Source organism: Perca flavescens, chromosome 3 (assembly GCF_004354835.1).
Source record: "Perca flavescens isolate YP-PL-M2 chromosome 3, PFLA_1.0, whole genome shotgun sequence".
NCBI classification, from domain to species: domain Eukaryota; kingdom Metazoa; phylum Chordata; class Actinopteri; order Perciformes; family Percidae; genus Perca; species Perca flavescens.
Genome location: NC_041333.1, coordinates 15,324,694 through 15,337,576, shown reverse-complemented (window position 1 = coordinate 15,337,576; position 12,883 = coordinate 15,324,694). Strand labels below are relative to the sequence as shown.

At 40.6% G+C, this 12,883-nt stretch overlaps 1 protein-coding gene across 1 annotated transcript in view; it reads right to left on the bottom strand.

Moving 5' to 3' along the window:
* The window catches only part of sipa1l3 (signal-induced proliferation-associated 1 like 3), an 82,237-nt gene extending 70,939 nt beyond the window's left edge, over positions 1 to 11,298 (bottom strand). The window contains 1 exon segment of the mRNA XM_028573194.1: positions 11,155 to 11,298. The gene's annotated coding sequence lies outside the window, so the exon portion shown is untranslated.
* Positions 11,299 to 12,883: the final 1,585 nt, after the last annotated feature.

The window sequence follows — 12,883 nt, the reverse complement described above, 5'->3', positions numbered from 1 at the left end:
CAGTCACCGGGTACCTGCAGCACAGAGACTAAATGTCCACTGTCCTCTCTTGTTGTGAATCATTTTGTGTTGCATCTCTCAATCGTACTCATCACAGCGAGAGGAGATCCGCTCCACATACACACCCTCTCCAGAGACAACCACACAACAGACAATGAAACCTGGGGGCTCTCGTCTCTCTCTGGGGGTGGGGGGATTTTTATCACATTTAGACTTTTCTACCACTGTGTTTTGTTCTCCTTTTTTGGATTATCGTTATTATTATTTGTCAGGTAGGGCCTTGCCTCACACATTGAACCAGACCGTTGTCTAATCAGAGCTCGGCTGCAGAGATCATGGGCAAAACAGAGAAAGAAGAGGGAGGACGAATCAAGGAGGTGAAAGAGGAGATGGAAGCACGTGAGTTGGCATTCTCCTACCAACAGGCCTCCCTTTTAGCCTCTTCCTCTGTCTGTATCCTTCTATCCCTCCTCCCCTGTCAAGCTATGTCACTCCCTCGTAGTTATCAGCTCATCCGTCTCCTCCTCTCCCACGATGATAACAGGCTCTACTGTTGTGTGTAGAAACACCCAAACTTCTGTCACTTCCCTCTCCCCTCCACTGCTCTCTAGCCTACTCCTATGGGACAGTTAACGAGCCTCTCGCTCACACACTCTTAACAAAGCACTCACCAAACACTCACATACTGGTGTGGAAGACAGTTAGTGTCACTGTTTTAAGGCCGTTTTACAGTCGCCGCAGCCGAGCTGGCGCGCGTGAATGTGACGTCAAAATGACGTAGATCTCGCTGGCGCGCCAGAATTTTGAGTGAGCGACCAGAGGGCGTGCACCGCAATTTTTTTCAGCAGCATGCAACAAAGCGGAAACAGGAAGCGTGAACGAGCTCCTGGGCAACTGAATGCCAGGACTCTCAGAGTGACTGCAAGTCTCTCTTGTAAACTTACTGGGTTAAGATGAGTTCTTTTATGGTGAATGAACCACAACGCGCAAGTATAAACCGTTACAGCGCTCCTATGACGTCACACTGGCGCTCGACAGGTCGGCTACGGCAAGTATACCCCACATTTTAGGCTACCGCAAATAATTAAATCGATAACTGATGCTTTTGAACGTAATAAAAGAGTATTTATGGCATAAACAAGTGCCGACCATCCCTTACAGAAGTGCAGTGCAGTGCGTGATCTGAAAGCAGCTGGGCAGCAGCCAAGTCTGCAGAGTGGAATCACTTCAAACCAAAGACTAAAAACCGTAAAAGAGCTAGGCATTACAATGCAAGTGGTTCAAAGGGTGGCATCCATCAGCAGAGCTAATTACAATTTAATCAAGAATATAAACTCTGCAAGGCATACACGTTGTCACATGTAGGAGCTCAGAAGACGTCTGTGCTTAGCCTCAGCAAAAAAGCTAAAATAAAAAAGAGATATATGTGTATTGTGCTCGGGGGAGTCACACTGTATTTTTCCCTCTTAGCACTGTTTGAAAGACAGGACCAAAGTTAGATGTCTGCTCCTTATAACAACTTTGTACGACTTAACACTGGATTGATTCAAGGTGTATTGTATTTAAAAATACAGTTTATGTATTTATAAACATAGTGTACTGGTATGCTTCACTGAAGATACTCAGAGCATTTATTTTAGATGGAGAAAAACTTCTAACCAGGATACCTAATCTGTAGTTTCCTCATGCTACAAGCACCAGTTGATAAAAACTGATTTAAATGTGACCTAATATGAAGATGCTGTCGCTTTAATTTCATAAATTGGTAAACTGACCTTCATAAAGGCCAGCCAGAAACAACCAGAAGATACTAGAGTTCATTTGCTATAGTTTTTGGGTTACCTATCACTACATTATTATTGCTTTTCTTGAAGCATTCCCACAACCTGCTACACTTAAGTCTTTGTTTGTGGTGAACTTTTAAATATAAAGAGGATTAAGGCCATGTTCTGACAGACTGATTAGCACACACATTAAAATGCGGCCCATTCATTAATTTCTTTGAGGCCACTGCGTTAACACGGCAGGGTGCTATGGCAAAAAAGTATACATGTGCAAGCTCGGATTCCTGGTATATTACTTTGTAACGAGATGATGTAATCCTACTCTTAACCTCTCGATCATTGTAATAGAGGATAAAATGACGAAAATGTTGCAGTGATAACTTTCTAGTCGTAAAATATTTCCTCACAGTATTATGAACTGCTATGCAGTGTTTTGGCATCTAATATGACGTCAAACTAATAGATCTATAACTCAAAGTGGCCCTCCAGCATCATCTTACCTAAAGCAACAGACCCCCATCATTTTTTCAGTCGTAACACCCACTAAAAGAGGCAATGAGCTTGGTTATCTGATGACAAATTGATCACAGGAAACACTTGATTTATGTAGTTATCGTGTAATACATACACAAACAGTGAATTACATACTCAGCCAGGCTTCTTTTTAAAAGCACAGAAACAAAACAGTTGTATACAGTACATTTCTGTGAAATCCCCTTATGTCCCACTCATACAGCGGATTTAACATAATGCCCTGCATCAGTGACAGCACAAAGACATTAGCATACCATACGCTCTCTGTGCAAAATAGACTAAATTAACTTGTGTGGAAATAGCCCGCTAAATAGCCTCTATTCCGGTATCAAATCTGATTTGGAAATGATGAGGAAAGAACATTTTGATACAGTACTGCAAAAACTGGGCCAAGAGGCATTCATGGAATGACCACGTTATACTCAATTAGCATTAAAACAATGGCTCCACAGTCAGCAACAGCCTGACATCAAGAGCTGTGAAGAGGCAGAGGGATGTAGAGACCATATGAATGTCTCTAGGAATGGCTGCATTTATGTATGGTTGCCTCTCTGCACAGATACCACAAAGTGACGGAAAAGAAAGAGACGCTGACTTTTGATGTCGTTTAACATTTAACAATGAGATAGAAGAAAAAAAAACTAAAAACATCTTTAAAACTCACCCATTCCCACCCAGACACATAACCACACACATAAATGAGGCCGTGTGTGTTTAGCTGTCTGTTTTGAACAAATGTGCAGGAGGACACACTAAAAGCAAAACATCCTGAGGGGAAGGGGGAAACATGCAAATCTATCTACATGTTTCCTGGTAGGGTTTGGTGTTACGCCCTTTTCTCCAACCGTTTTTTTTTCTCAACAGCAGTTGGCGATGAGCTAAACTACACTAAACTATCCCAACGATGAATGGGAACATATAAAGTCCAGGATATCAGCTGCATGCCAGAAACAAATTATGTTAACATTTTTCTGTGCTTGGAAGGAATGTTTTTACTCATGTCCTGTGATGAACTGGGCTTTCGTCTTCGTCACTGATCTCTGCTGTGTGCGGCCGCTTCCCTCCCCGATGCCTATTGTCTGATTCATGGCAACACTCATCTCCACCACACATACTTGCTTCTTCCCCAGTCCGTACTCACTTCCTGTCCAACAGCTTGACCTCCCAATAGGCAGCACAGAGAGCCAAAAGGAGCAAAGAGGCCGACAAGCACGTCCAAATAAAATACAGATGGAATTTCACATGAGGTGTCTGGGGACTACAAAGATGCTTGTATTAACTGTGGCCATACACACATCTTTCACAGTGAATAATTGACTCATTGTGCAGACACAGTGGGCTGGGTCATCACAACCTCTTGTTGATCCAGTGATTCAGGCCATTGACTGAGAGGAAGGGCTTTTAAAGTTCCTCATTCAAGTTAACATTCTTGATCAACGATTTCAAACATCCTGTCATTATTAACATGAAAATAGGTTAGAAACAACAAGCAAAATATCTTGGATCAGCAAGAATATTTAAAGCAAAATAAAAAGATTACATGATAGTAGGTGCCTTGAAATTGCTCTCTGTTGGCTGCGGTTCTTACTTCATTAGGCTATGTGTCTTTAAATGGGAGTCGATTGTTGGTCAGCCAGTTGACAGAAGATTATTCAACAACTATATTTATAAGTAATCATTTAGTCATTATTTGTGAACAAATGGCAAATATTGGAAATTCAATTTTAATTAAATGTATTTAATTTAAATTTTACTAAACGAATAATCAGATAAATTGAAAATGAAATAATTAGTTGAAGCCCTAGTGTTATAATATGGTCAAAGTAACCCAGAAAATAGAGATGCAACTAAAATCGTTTCAATAAATCTGGCAGTCGTATATATTTGATTATGTGCTTAGTCTGTCAGAAAGTAGTAAAGAAAAATGCCTATTACTATTTCTCAGAACCCAAGTTGTCAAATAAATGTCTTGCTTTGTACAGCCAACAGTCAAATACCCAAAGATATTTAATTTATGCAATTATACTTATGATACATGACCAAAAAAACAGCAAATCACCACACTCGAGAAGTTTTTGCTTGAAAACAATCACTGAAATGATCGCTAAACTATAACTGTAGTGTATCCTTTTGATTCTTTGCTGCAGCCAAAAAAATAAAAGATTAGCAAGTGAGCTCATGATTTGACAGTTGTGTGATGGTCAAGCTCATGTGTATGTGGGCTCACTAGGTTAATTTACTCCTCCTCACTCCATAAAAACTGATGGAGACAGAATCAGCTGCTTCCCGTCATGCAGGATTTCCTCTTTCCAGAACATCTCTGCTATGTTAGTGTGTAACAGCACGCGCACACACACACCCTGTCAACACTATGTGTGAAGCCTCAGTTATAGGGACATATATGAAGCAGGTGTAACAACAACAACAACACACACTTCCCCTAAAAGCAGCAGACAAACTCCCAAGACAACAAGTCGGAGGAATAAAGGCAAGGAAGACTTTACAGAAAGAAAGGTGGCTGCTGCTGCTACCCCTCTCAGCTACTTAACGATTCATATCAATGGATGTGTCTCTGAATGCTTTGAAAGTCTCTACAACAAAGCCTGTTCCCCAGAGTTAAAATGCATGATTTGTGCTTCTATCATCAACCGTCTTGTACAGCCTCGCACTGAAACCCCATTTAGCATCACCAGTCCCTTTTCAAAGAGGAATATAGGCCAGAGAGAAAAAATTATAAAGGGGGGGAAAAGTAACAGATAAGAGCTCTTTATTATGTTATGGAGATGAGCACATTCAGTACTGCTCAGGGACTAGGCAGGTACAGCCAGTTATTGCAACGATTTCTACTCGCATAGCCTTGAATTCAGTGTGAGAATTAAGAAATAACCCAAACAGTCATGTCTGGTTTTCTGTGAAAATCTTCACGTTCTTCTCAGTTACAATAAACACAGATCCAAGTGTAAACTCACCATCTGACAGGGCTGAGTGCAGGCGCTTTGTTAAGTGGACACCTATTTGTAAATCTGAGTGGCCTCCACTTTAAATTGCTAAATGGACAGCCTGCTTAAATCACTCTTTATGTACAGCACTTTGTCAGGCTGTCTAAATGATTTGTAGCAAATATGTATACATCCTATAACCCGTCAAAAGCTTAGTGTTAAGTCCAATAACCCTGTTTAAGTGTGTTGTGGACAGATGGTGAGGCATTCCCCCTTACTCTCTCCCTCTGCTACCAACGCCGACCAGGGGGAGGACGCAGGTTGACCTGTGGCAAGAAAGGCCTCCTCAAAATCTGTGTTTATCCTCTCGCTAAAACCAGCAGGCTATACTTACATCAGTCAAACATACCCAGACCAGAGAGGAGTCAAGAGAAGAAAGATGGAGCGCTTGGGACATCTACCCTAACCTCTACAAAAGACAGAAACTGCACATTGTCAGTCAGCGCTATCAGCCGAATGCAAGCACATTTTAGACATTTACCGTGCAGGACTGTGATTCTCTCTCTAATTCATTCTCTTCACTGAGAAGAAGACACAGATTGGTAAACAACACCTTGAAGGAAACTTGACCTCTGCAGGAGTGAGAAGAAGAGAAGAGGAGGGAGACTTGCTTGATAGAGCAAATGCCTACCTACCTAACAAATGTTTTACAGCGACACGGAAGGCCATAAAGCAGAGACTCATTTCAGGAAACATTGATGTGCTCCTCTTTCTGTAAATCTCTGACCTCTTGACACAATGTCATGCATGCTGACTTATGGATAAGACCCTCAAGGGAGGCAAATACATCAAGGAGAGTGGAGGGGGCGCTTGCAATGCGGTTGGTGGTCTGCACTTTGACTAATACACGTGTGTGTATGACACAGCCAGGCCTACTGAACACACATGTACATGAGACTGCTGTCATTGGTTCAATCCCTTGAATAGAAGTCAAAACATTCCCGCACACTGTCTCGGTTACTGCTGGTATTTGTTATTGATGCTGTTTAGACAAGCATCACAGCAGTAGCTTACCGTAGATGTTGAGTAAATGATACAGTCGTTAATCCATCATCTGTAGCAGTAGTAGTATGTATGTATGTATGTATGTATGTATGTATGTATGTATGTGGGAACTGTTTAAATGCTTGTCCATATAGGCCTAACTGACGAAGGTTGTGTAGTTTTCAGTTTCTCTCTACATCCACGCTGCCTCTCGCCCACACAGTATGCTCTCTGTTTATGTGCTGCTGTCTCTCGGCCTCTTTCTTGAGTGTAACATTTTGTTTACATATCGTTGACTAATGAGAATATTGTAGTTTGAAAATAGTGCCTTGAGTGTAATGTAATTGTATTTCATTTTATCTTACGGTAATTCAGAATCACATTTAATGCCGTTCTTATTGCCTTGCTTTGCTTACATTTAGTTTTTTTTTTTTTTTTTTTAGTTTTATTACTGTGTCACAGTGACAACGTTGACTTAAGAATTTAGAGATTGTGTGGCAGGTATAAGGTCCCCTCCAGGGTGGTTTTTATTTGCTTACTCAATATAAATTTAAATTATATAGATAAAAAATCATCAGACAACAGAAAAGTTAAACTATATTATCAACCCAAAAGGAAACACCTGTTCACCGCTGTCAATCAATTGCATTCACTTCCGGTTCGGAAGAGGCTGGGATACCAGATGGGAAGACGTGTGTGACCCATTCAGATGAACCACTGACAGGGGTTGAACCTGCGTCACAACACTGGTTTAAAAAGGAGTATAAACCACCGGTATGATGAGCCAGCAATAAAACTGAAAAAAGCTCAAGTTTAAGACAACGCTACATTTCCAGCAGCCCCCCTGAAAACACACACTGATGCACACACGCAGCCGTCACTGTGCACCCTGACACAGACCAGATGGGATCTTTAGCCTGAGGTATTGTCCTCCCTCTCTGTGACCTATCGGGATACACCCAATTATAGTGATTGATGTTGTTTGAGGTGCTTATGTGTGTGTGTGTGTGTGTGTGTATGATGTGTTCTTTTGCACACTGTGAGAACACACAATTGTTTATTTCTATTTACCCTTATTTAACTAAGACGCCTGCGAGAATTAAATAGAAAACTGGAAAGAGGCTTTTTGTTCTAAAATTACAAATAGCAGGAGGGCTGCCAAGGTGTCGTGGTTAGGAAAGGCGAACTTTAACCAGAGAGGGTGCCAAAACAAAAATCTTTGCAGTCTTAAAAAAAAAAAAAAAAAAAAAAAAAATCACAAAAGACCCTGATGGAAATTGTTGATCAAAAAGATCACCTGTGTGCGCGTTCTTTAAAATCAACAACTGATGAGTCACCTCTACAAAGATACAACATGGTGATTCAGCGTAATGTTTACAGGCAAAATAACTCAGGTGGCCCACATTCAGCTCTCTTTGAAGACAGGATCCTTTGTTCCCACAGCTGTGAGCAATGACACACTGAAATAAGTCACAAAATATGAGATGTTCTTCAAGATCATAGACTGTAAGAAATTGTTATCTGGTACCCAGTGGAGCCAACTACAAGCCGACTGCTGGAGGTGAAATAAGTGTTGATTAACACAGATATTGTGATATTGTTGTCAAAAATACCAAAACCAACATGGTTCTAGATATTATGGACCTGGCAGGACTTTTTTTTTTTTTTTTTTTTTTTTTTTAGTGTAGTATTTGCAGCAAAACATATTCTGGACAAAATCTAAAAAGGTATGAACCACGGTTACGAAAGGTTTTGACTGCAAGGTAACGTTTTACCATATGTTTGGATTGGATTTTTGAAATGTGTCAATTAATTATTTGACTATAGTTTCAGGGTGATGCATTTTTCCCACCAAAAGAATTCAGAAATATTGAATAGCTTAGATTTTGTCCTTTTTAGTATGGGGTTAAGGACAGTACTTTTAAAGATGTCTTGCATTGACTTTAATTGAGTTACATGACCCAAATTGTACAGCCTGGAGAACAATATGGCATTTGGCAAAGGCTTTTGTTACTTGAGCATGCAGAAATAAACGCAGTATAACCCAAAACTGGACTGTGCAGATTTTTTTATGCAATGTTAATACCTTAACTTTAAGAATGAGATATTTAAAGAAGAATGCGAAGGATAGGCCTCTTCAAAACAAACTTGCCAATTAGATTAATAGTGTCATTTTAAGTGCTCGGTTGGCTCCAATTGGCATACTATATCAGTCAAAAAGGCCTATTACACCATAACTATAGCAGCATCACACTGCACTGTATAGGTCTACATAATAGAAAGTGGAGTTAAGGAGTTCAACTGTAACATTTAGATAACATAATCATTGCATTAGAAGATTCTAACTCCAATGTATCAATACTACAGTCTGAACGTCCTACTACTTCCTGCAAGTTTGCTTTATCTCTTGGAAGTCACAAGCTCCTGTTTTCTATACATCCATCAAAAACAGCTTGCAGGGACATGTAGGGCTGGGTACCGAACGTCGATACTTTTATGGTATCAAAATTTTTTATTTATTATTAATAATTATTATTATTTATCTTTCGGTGCCAAATTTCGGTTCCAAAAGCGTCTGAGCTCAAGCTTATCTGTCCTCTGCATATCGACACAGAGCGGAGCTCCGACCGACACACACACACGGAGAAGTGCGGACGGAGTAAACTGTCTGCAGTTTTGTTGAAGTCACAGAGAGTCACGGCTGGTTTCAAGTGTGGTTACAGTTTTTTAAAACTTCACGCAGACAGCGTTCGCTGCGAAATGATATTAATGGCGAGCCGAAAGCGGTCGCGGTGCTGTTGACGTTACACTTCCTCTTACTAGACAAGCAGGCACAACAGTGGTTTCTCTGCCCTGATGACTGACTGACAGGCTGAGCTTGCAAGGCATGGCACTTTTATTAATGTTACTCTGAGTGAGCAGTTTTACCAGAATCTTTTAATTTTGATAACTGTTTTGATTCACAATTAAGGTGGAAAATAAAAGCTTTGTGTTTAATGTATTTTTGTTGATGTTAAAATGGATTTTAAAACATATGGTATCGAAAAATGTATCGTTAGGAATCTGTATCGAAACTGAGGTATCGAAATTGGCACCGGATCAAAAGATTCTGAATGATACTCAGCCCTAGGGACATCTAAAATCACTACTGTAATAAATCATGCTGCATGTGTACTGCAGCTTGTTCTTCAACTATCAATTTATGGAATTGTTTTGCTTCGTCAGACAGATAGAGTTACAAAAGAAGATAGGAAAGGAGCATAAGACCTGAGATAACATGAGATAAGTGAAGGTTATGAGCAGTAAGGCAGCAAGACTCTACAAGAGCAGTGGGTCTGATCAAAGTGTCATTACTGGCATAACATTCTTTAAATTTTCAGCTTAAAACATTCAACACTGAAATTGCACAGACTGATAGGTTCACAGGCCACAAATAGCATGTCTGCTTAGTTTTGCTTTTGATAAGGAACATTTTCAAACAACCATTTAAAAGGATGGAAATTATGTCTTGGAAACTATAAACGGAGCGCATTGTATAACTGACTTCTGCAGTCTGGTGCACAGCTTTTGATCAAAGGAAACTGGATTTACAATATGGAGAACCATGTCAATATTATTCAGCATAAAACTTCACAGTTCAGAACTGTATTTAAATCTGATCTCCTCTCAAATGGAAGATGAAATGCAGGATTTCCCCAATGTGCAGCAAACAGTAAGCAGTGCTGTGCTATACTGCTTACCCGACAGTAACAGCAGCAAGTTGCGGTTACAGGCGGGTGAGCAGAAGGATAACCAGGGTAACACATTTATGCATCTTCCCCGGTATAATAGTTATTCCATTAGTTCCAGATGGGAAGCAACCAGAGTAAATGATGCCCAGAATACGTGCAGTGCTGCCATGCTCTGCTGCTCTTGCACGACTGATCCATCATGCTGAAACTCGACGTGTCATTTCCTGAGGGCTGGGGAATACAGCAGCAACAAGGGGGATCTCTATGAAAGGGAGACGACACGCCGAGGCATCATCACCTCTCCATTCAGTGTACACACTCGACCGCACAAACACACGCAAATAAATGTCTACTATGCAATGGCAAATCCTGCGCACTGTGCACGCGTCTTGACAGCTGAACAGAGTCTGCGTGTCCAACCACCAACAAATCAATTTTCCTTTTATGACCACATTTGAAACATGTTGCATACGGAAAACCAGTGGCATTTGCAACTACTGCAACACTCAGTGTGTGTGTGTGTGTGTGTAACCGCCCAGCCAAAATGTGTCCCATTCAGCTCATTCTGAAACAAATCTCCAGCCAAGGCAACTTCCGATTGCAGCACAACTACTCGAAATTCAAAGCTCGTCCAGGCTAACTAGCTGGCTAGCTCTGCTCCCAAACAAAGCTCCCATTGTCTGGTACTTGTAGTCTCACCGTTTTGTCTTGGCCCTTACAACTGTGATTAACTCAGTTACGAAAAACTACATATCCGAAGTCTGCACAGCAGTGAGCATGCGCACTGGAACCCTAATGATCAGTAAGGTTGTAGAATATTTAGTAGTTAATGAATTGTTGCGGGTAGCGGCATATTTGCGGCCATATATCGACTCTGTTGAATGGCCGGAGGTCGAAGTGAAGAGTTGAGCCAGTGTGAACGGCTTCAGGTGGTACTCACGCTGACTGCTGAGCCGTAGTATAGAGCCTGTTCTCTGCAGTGACTGAAGTTGGTCGGCTCGGCTGCTTCTCCGTGTTTGCCCTGCTCGCTAACGTTAGTTCACGCGTCACTTTTCAGCGCTTTTGAAAAGCCTGCACTGTTCAACTTAAAACTGTTCGCAGAAAACCAAAAAGAGCACAAACCTTGCCTAACGCTGCTCCGGTGTTTCCAGTTCGGCTCCTATTCCGTCAACATAAATCTCCAGACATTTTGGAAACACCCGTTGTAGCCGACGGTCGACTGCCTGTTCACCGAGCGAGACGTTGCCAAGAATGCTCAACCGAAACCACGACGAAGCTGCGCCCGCACACTTACTGCGCGTGCGCAGCTCCGGTTAGCGCAGCCTAATGATAGTAACACACAGGGGGCAGCACGCTACTACCAACGGGAGCTGGGACACACATTGTTTTAATGAGCATCTGGTACATTAACTATACATATTAACATCTGAGTGTAAACACATGGAAGCATGGAATCTAGAGAAGCATTATGTAGCCTATATTTATCATGCTGCATAGTCACATTTGGCTCATGCACTGCACACAAATTAGTCAATAGCACAACCTTGTGGTTGCTAAGCAAAATAAGTCCTCTGATATATCAGAAATCAGCTTTATTAGCCAAGTATGTGTACCATACAGTCTATGATATGGAGCCCACACATACAATGCCTTTGAGTCGATTTTTCGTTGCTCTAAAATAGATATAAAGGTAAACATAAACATTATATGACGTTATATAGCCTACATAGAAGTAGGTAATTGAGATCAATTTTAATTCGGAGGTTTAATTGGGAATTGTCCAATATTACCCAACATGCAAGCATACTCCTAAAACCACAGTTTTTAGTTTCTTTGTTTTTTTTATTAAGTCAATATTATTATTATAAAACATCAGAGGCAAAAGTAACTACAATAAATGAAAAATAAATCAAAGACAAAAAGTTATTAAAGTACAGCTAAATTTAAATTCAACCACAGCCTTTTTTTTTTTAAATGTATATTATCTGCTTTTGTCAATTGGTTATGATCAGAGGGCTCACAATCATGAATCGTTTTGTAAAGTGTGAGTTTAAAAGAAAGAAACCAAAAGTTAATAATAGTACTTAACAACTGACCTATATCAAATAATAGGCTGCTCGTTAAATACAATAAACAGTACAATACAGTGTGGTACAGTTTGTTTTGACAGGTTTTGACAAAATAATACAATGTCACATTTCAACCGATTCCTTCTTTCCCTTTTGTGTAATTATAGTTGCACTTGTAGCTTACAGAGACGTCCTGCCATATGTGGAAGAGCAGACAGTATTGGAGCTTGACTTAAATGTTTATCATGTTTTATACACTGCAATATAATGCAGGGTATATTTATGGACCACTCACTGAGATAATGTATTTCTCAACAAACCAAAGGCATATTTCCTGCAGATATATCTGTAGTCTCTGGGAACAAGGTAGGGGCCAGTCTGAAATTCTTCTGCTAAATACCAGACCAAAACTTACAACCTGTTCATAGTACACATCCTGATTTCTGCAGCACCTGTCTCTGAACCAGAGGATGTTGATAATGGGATGGCAGTAACTACAGTGACCGTCCCACAACAGAGAGGTCACAGCATTGACTTCCACCTCAGCTCTCGGCTATGCAAAAGGAGCAGCAGTGAACTGGAGGAGAATGCAGGACATGCTGATAGTTTTAAGGAAGTGGTTTCTCCAAACAAACAAATATAAATGGAAAGGGTGGACTAAGGAGGCAAAACACTGTTGAAACCTTATGTCAAGCTTGGATGAAAACAACTAAAGAACTAAGTTTGACTCAAATGATACCCATATTTCTGAAAATACAAAAACACTGAGCCACCACTAAATA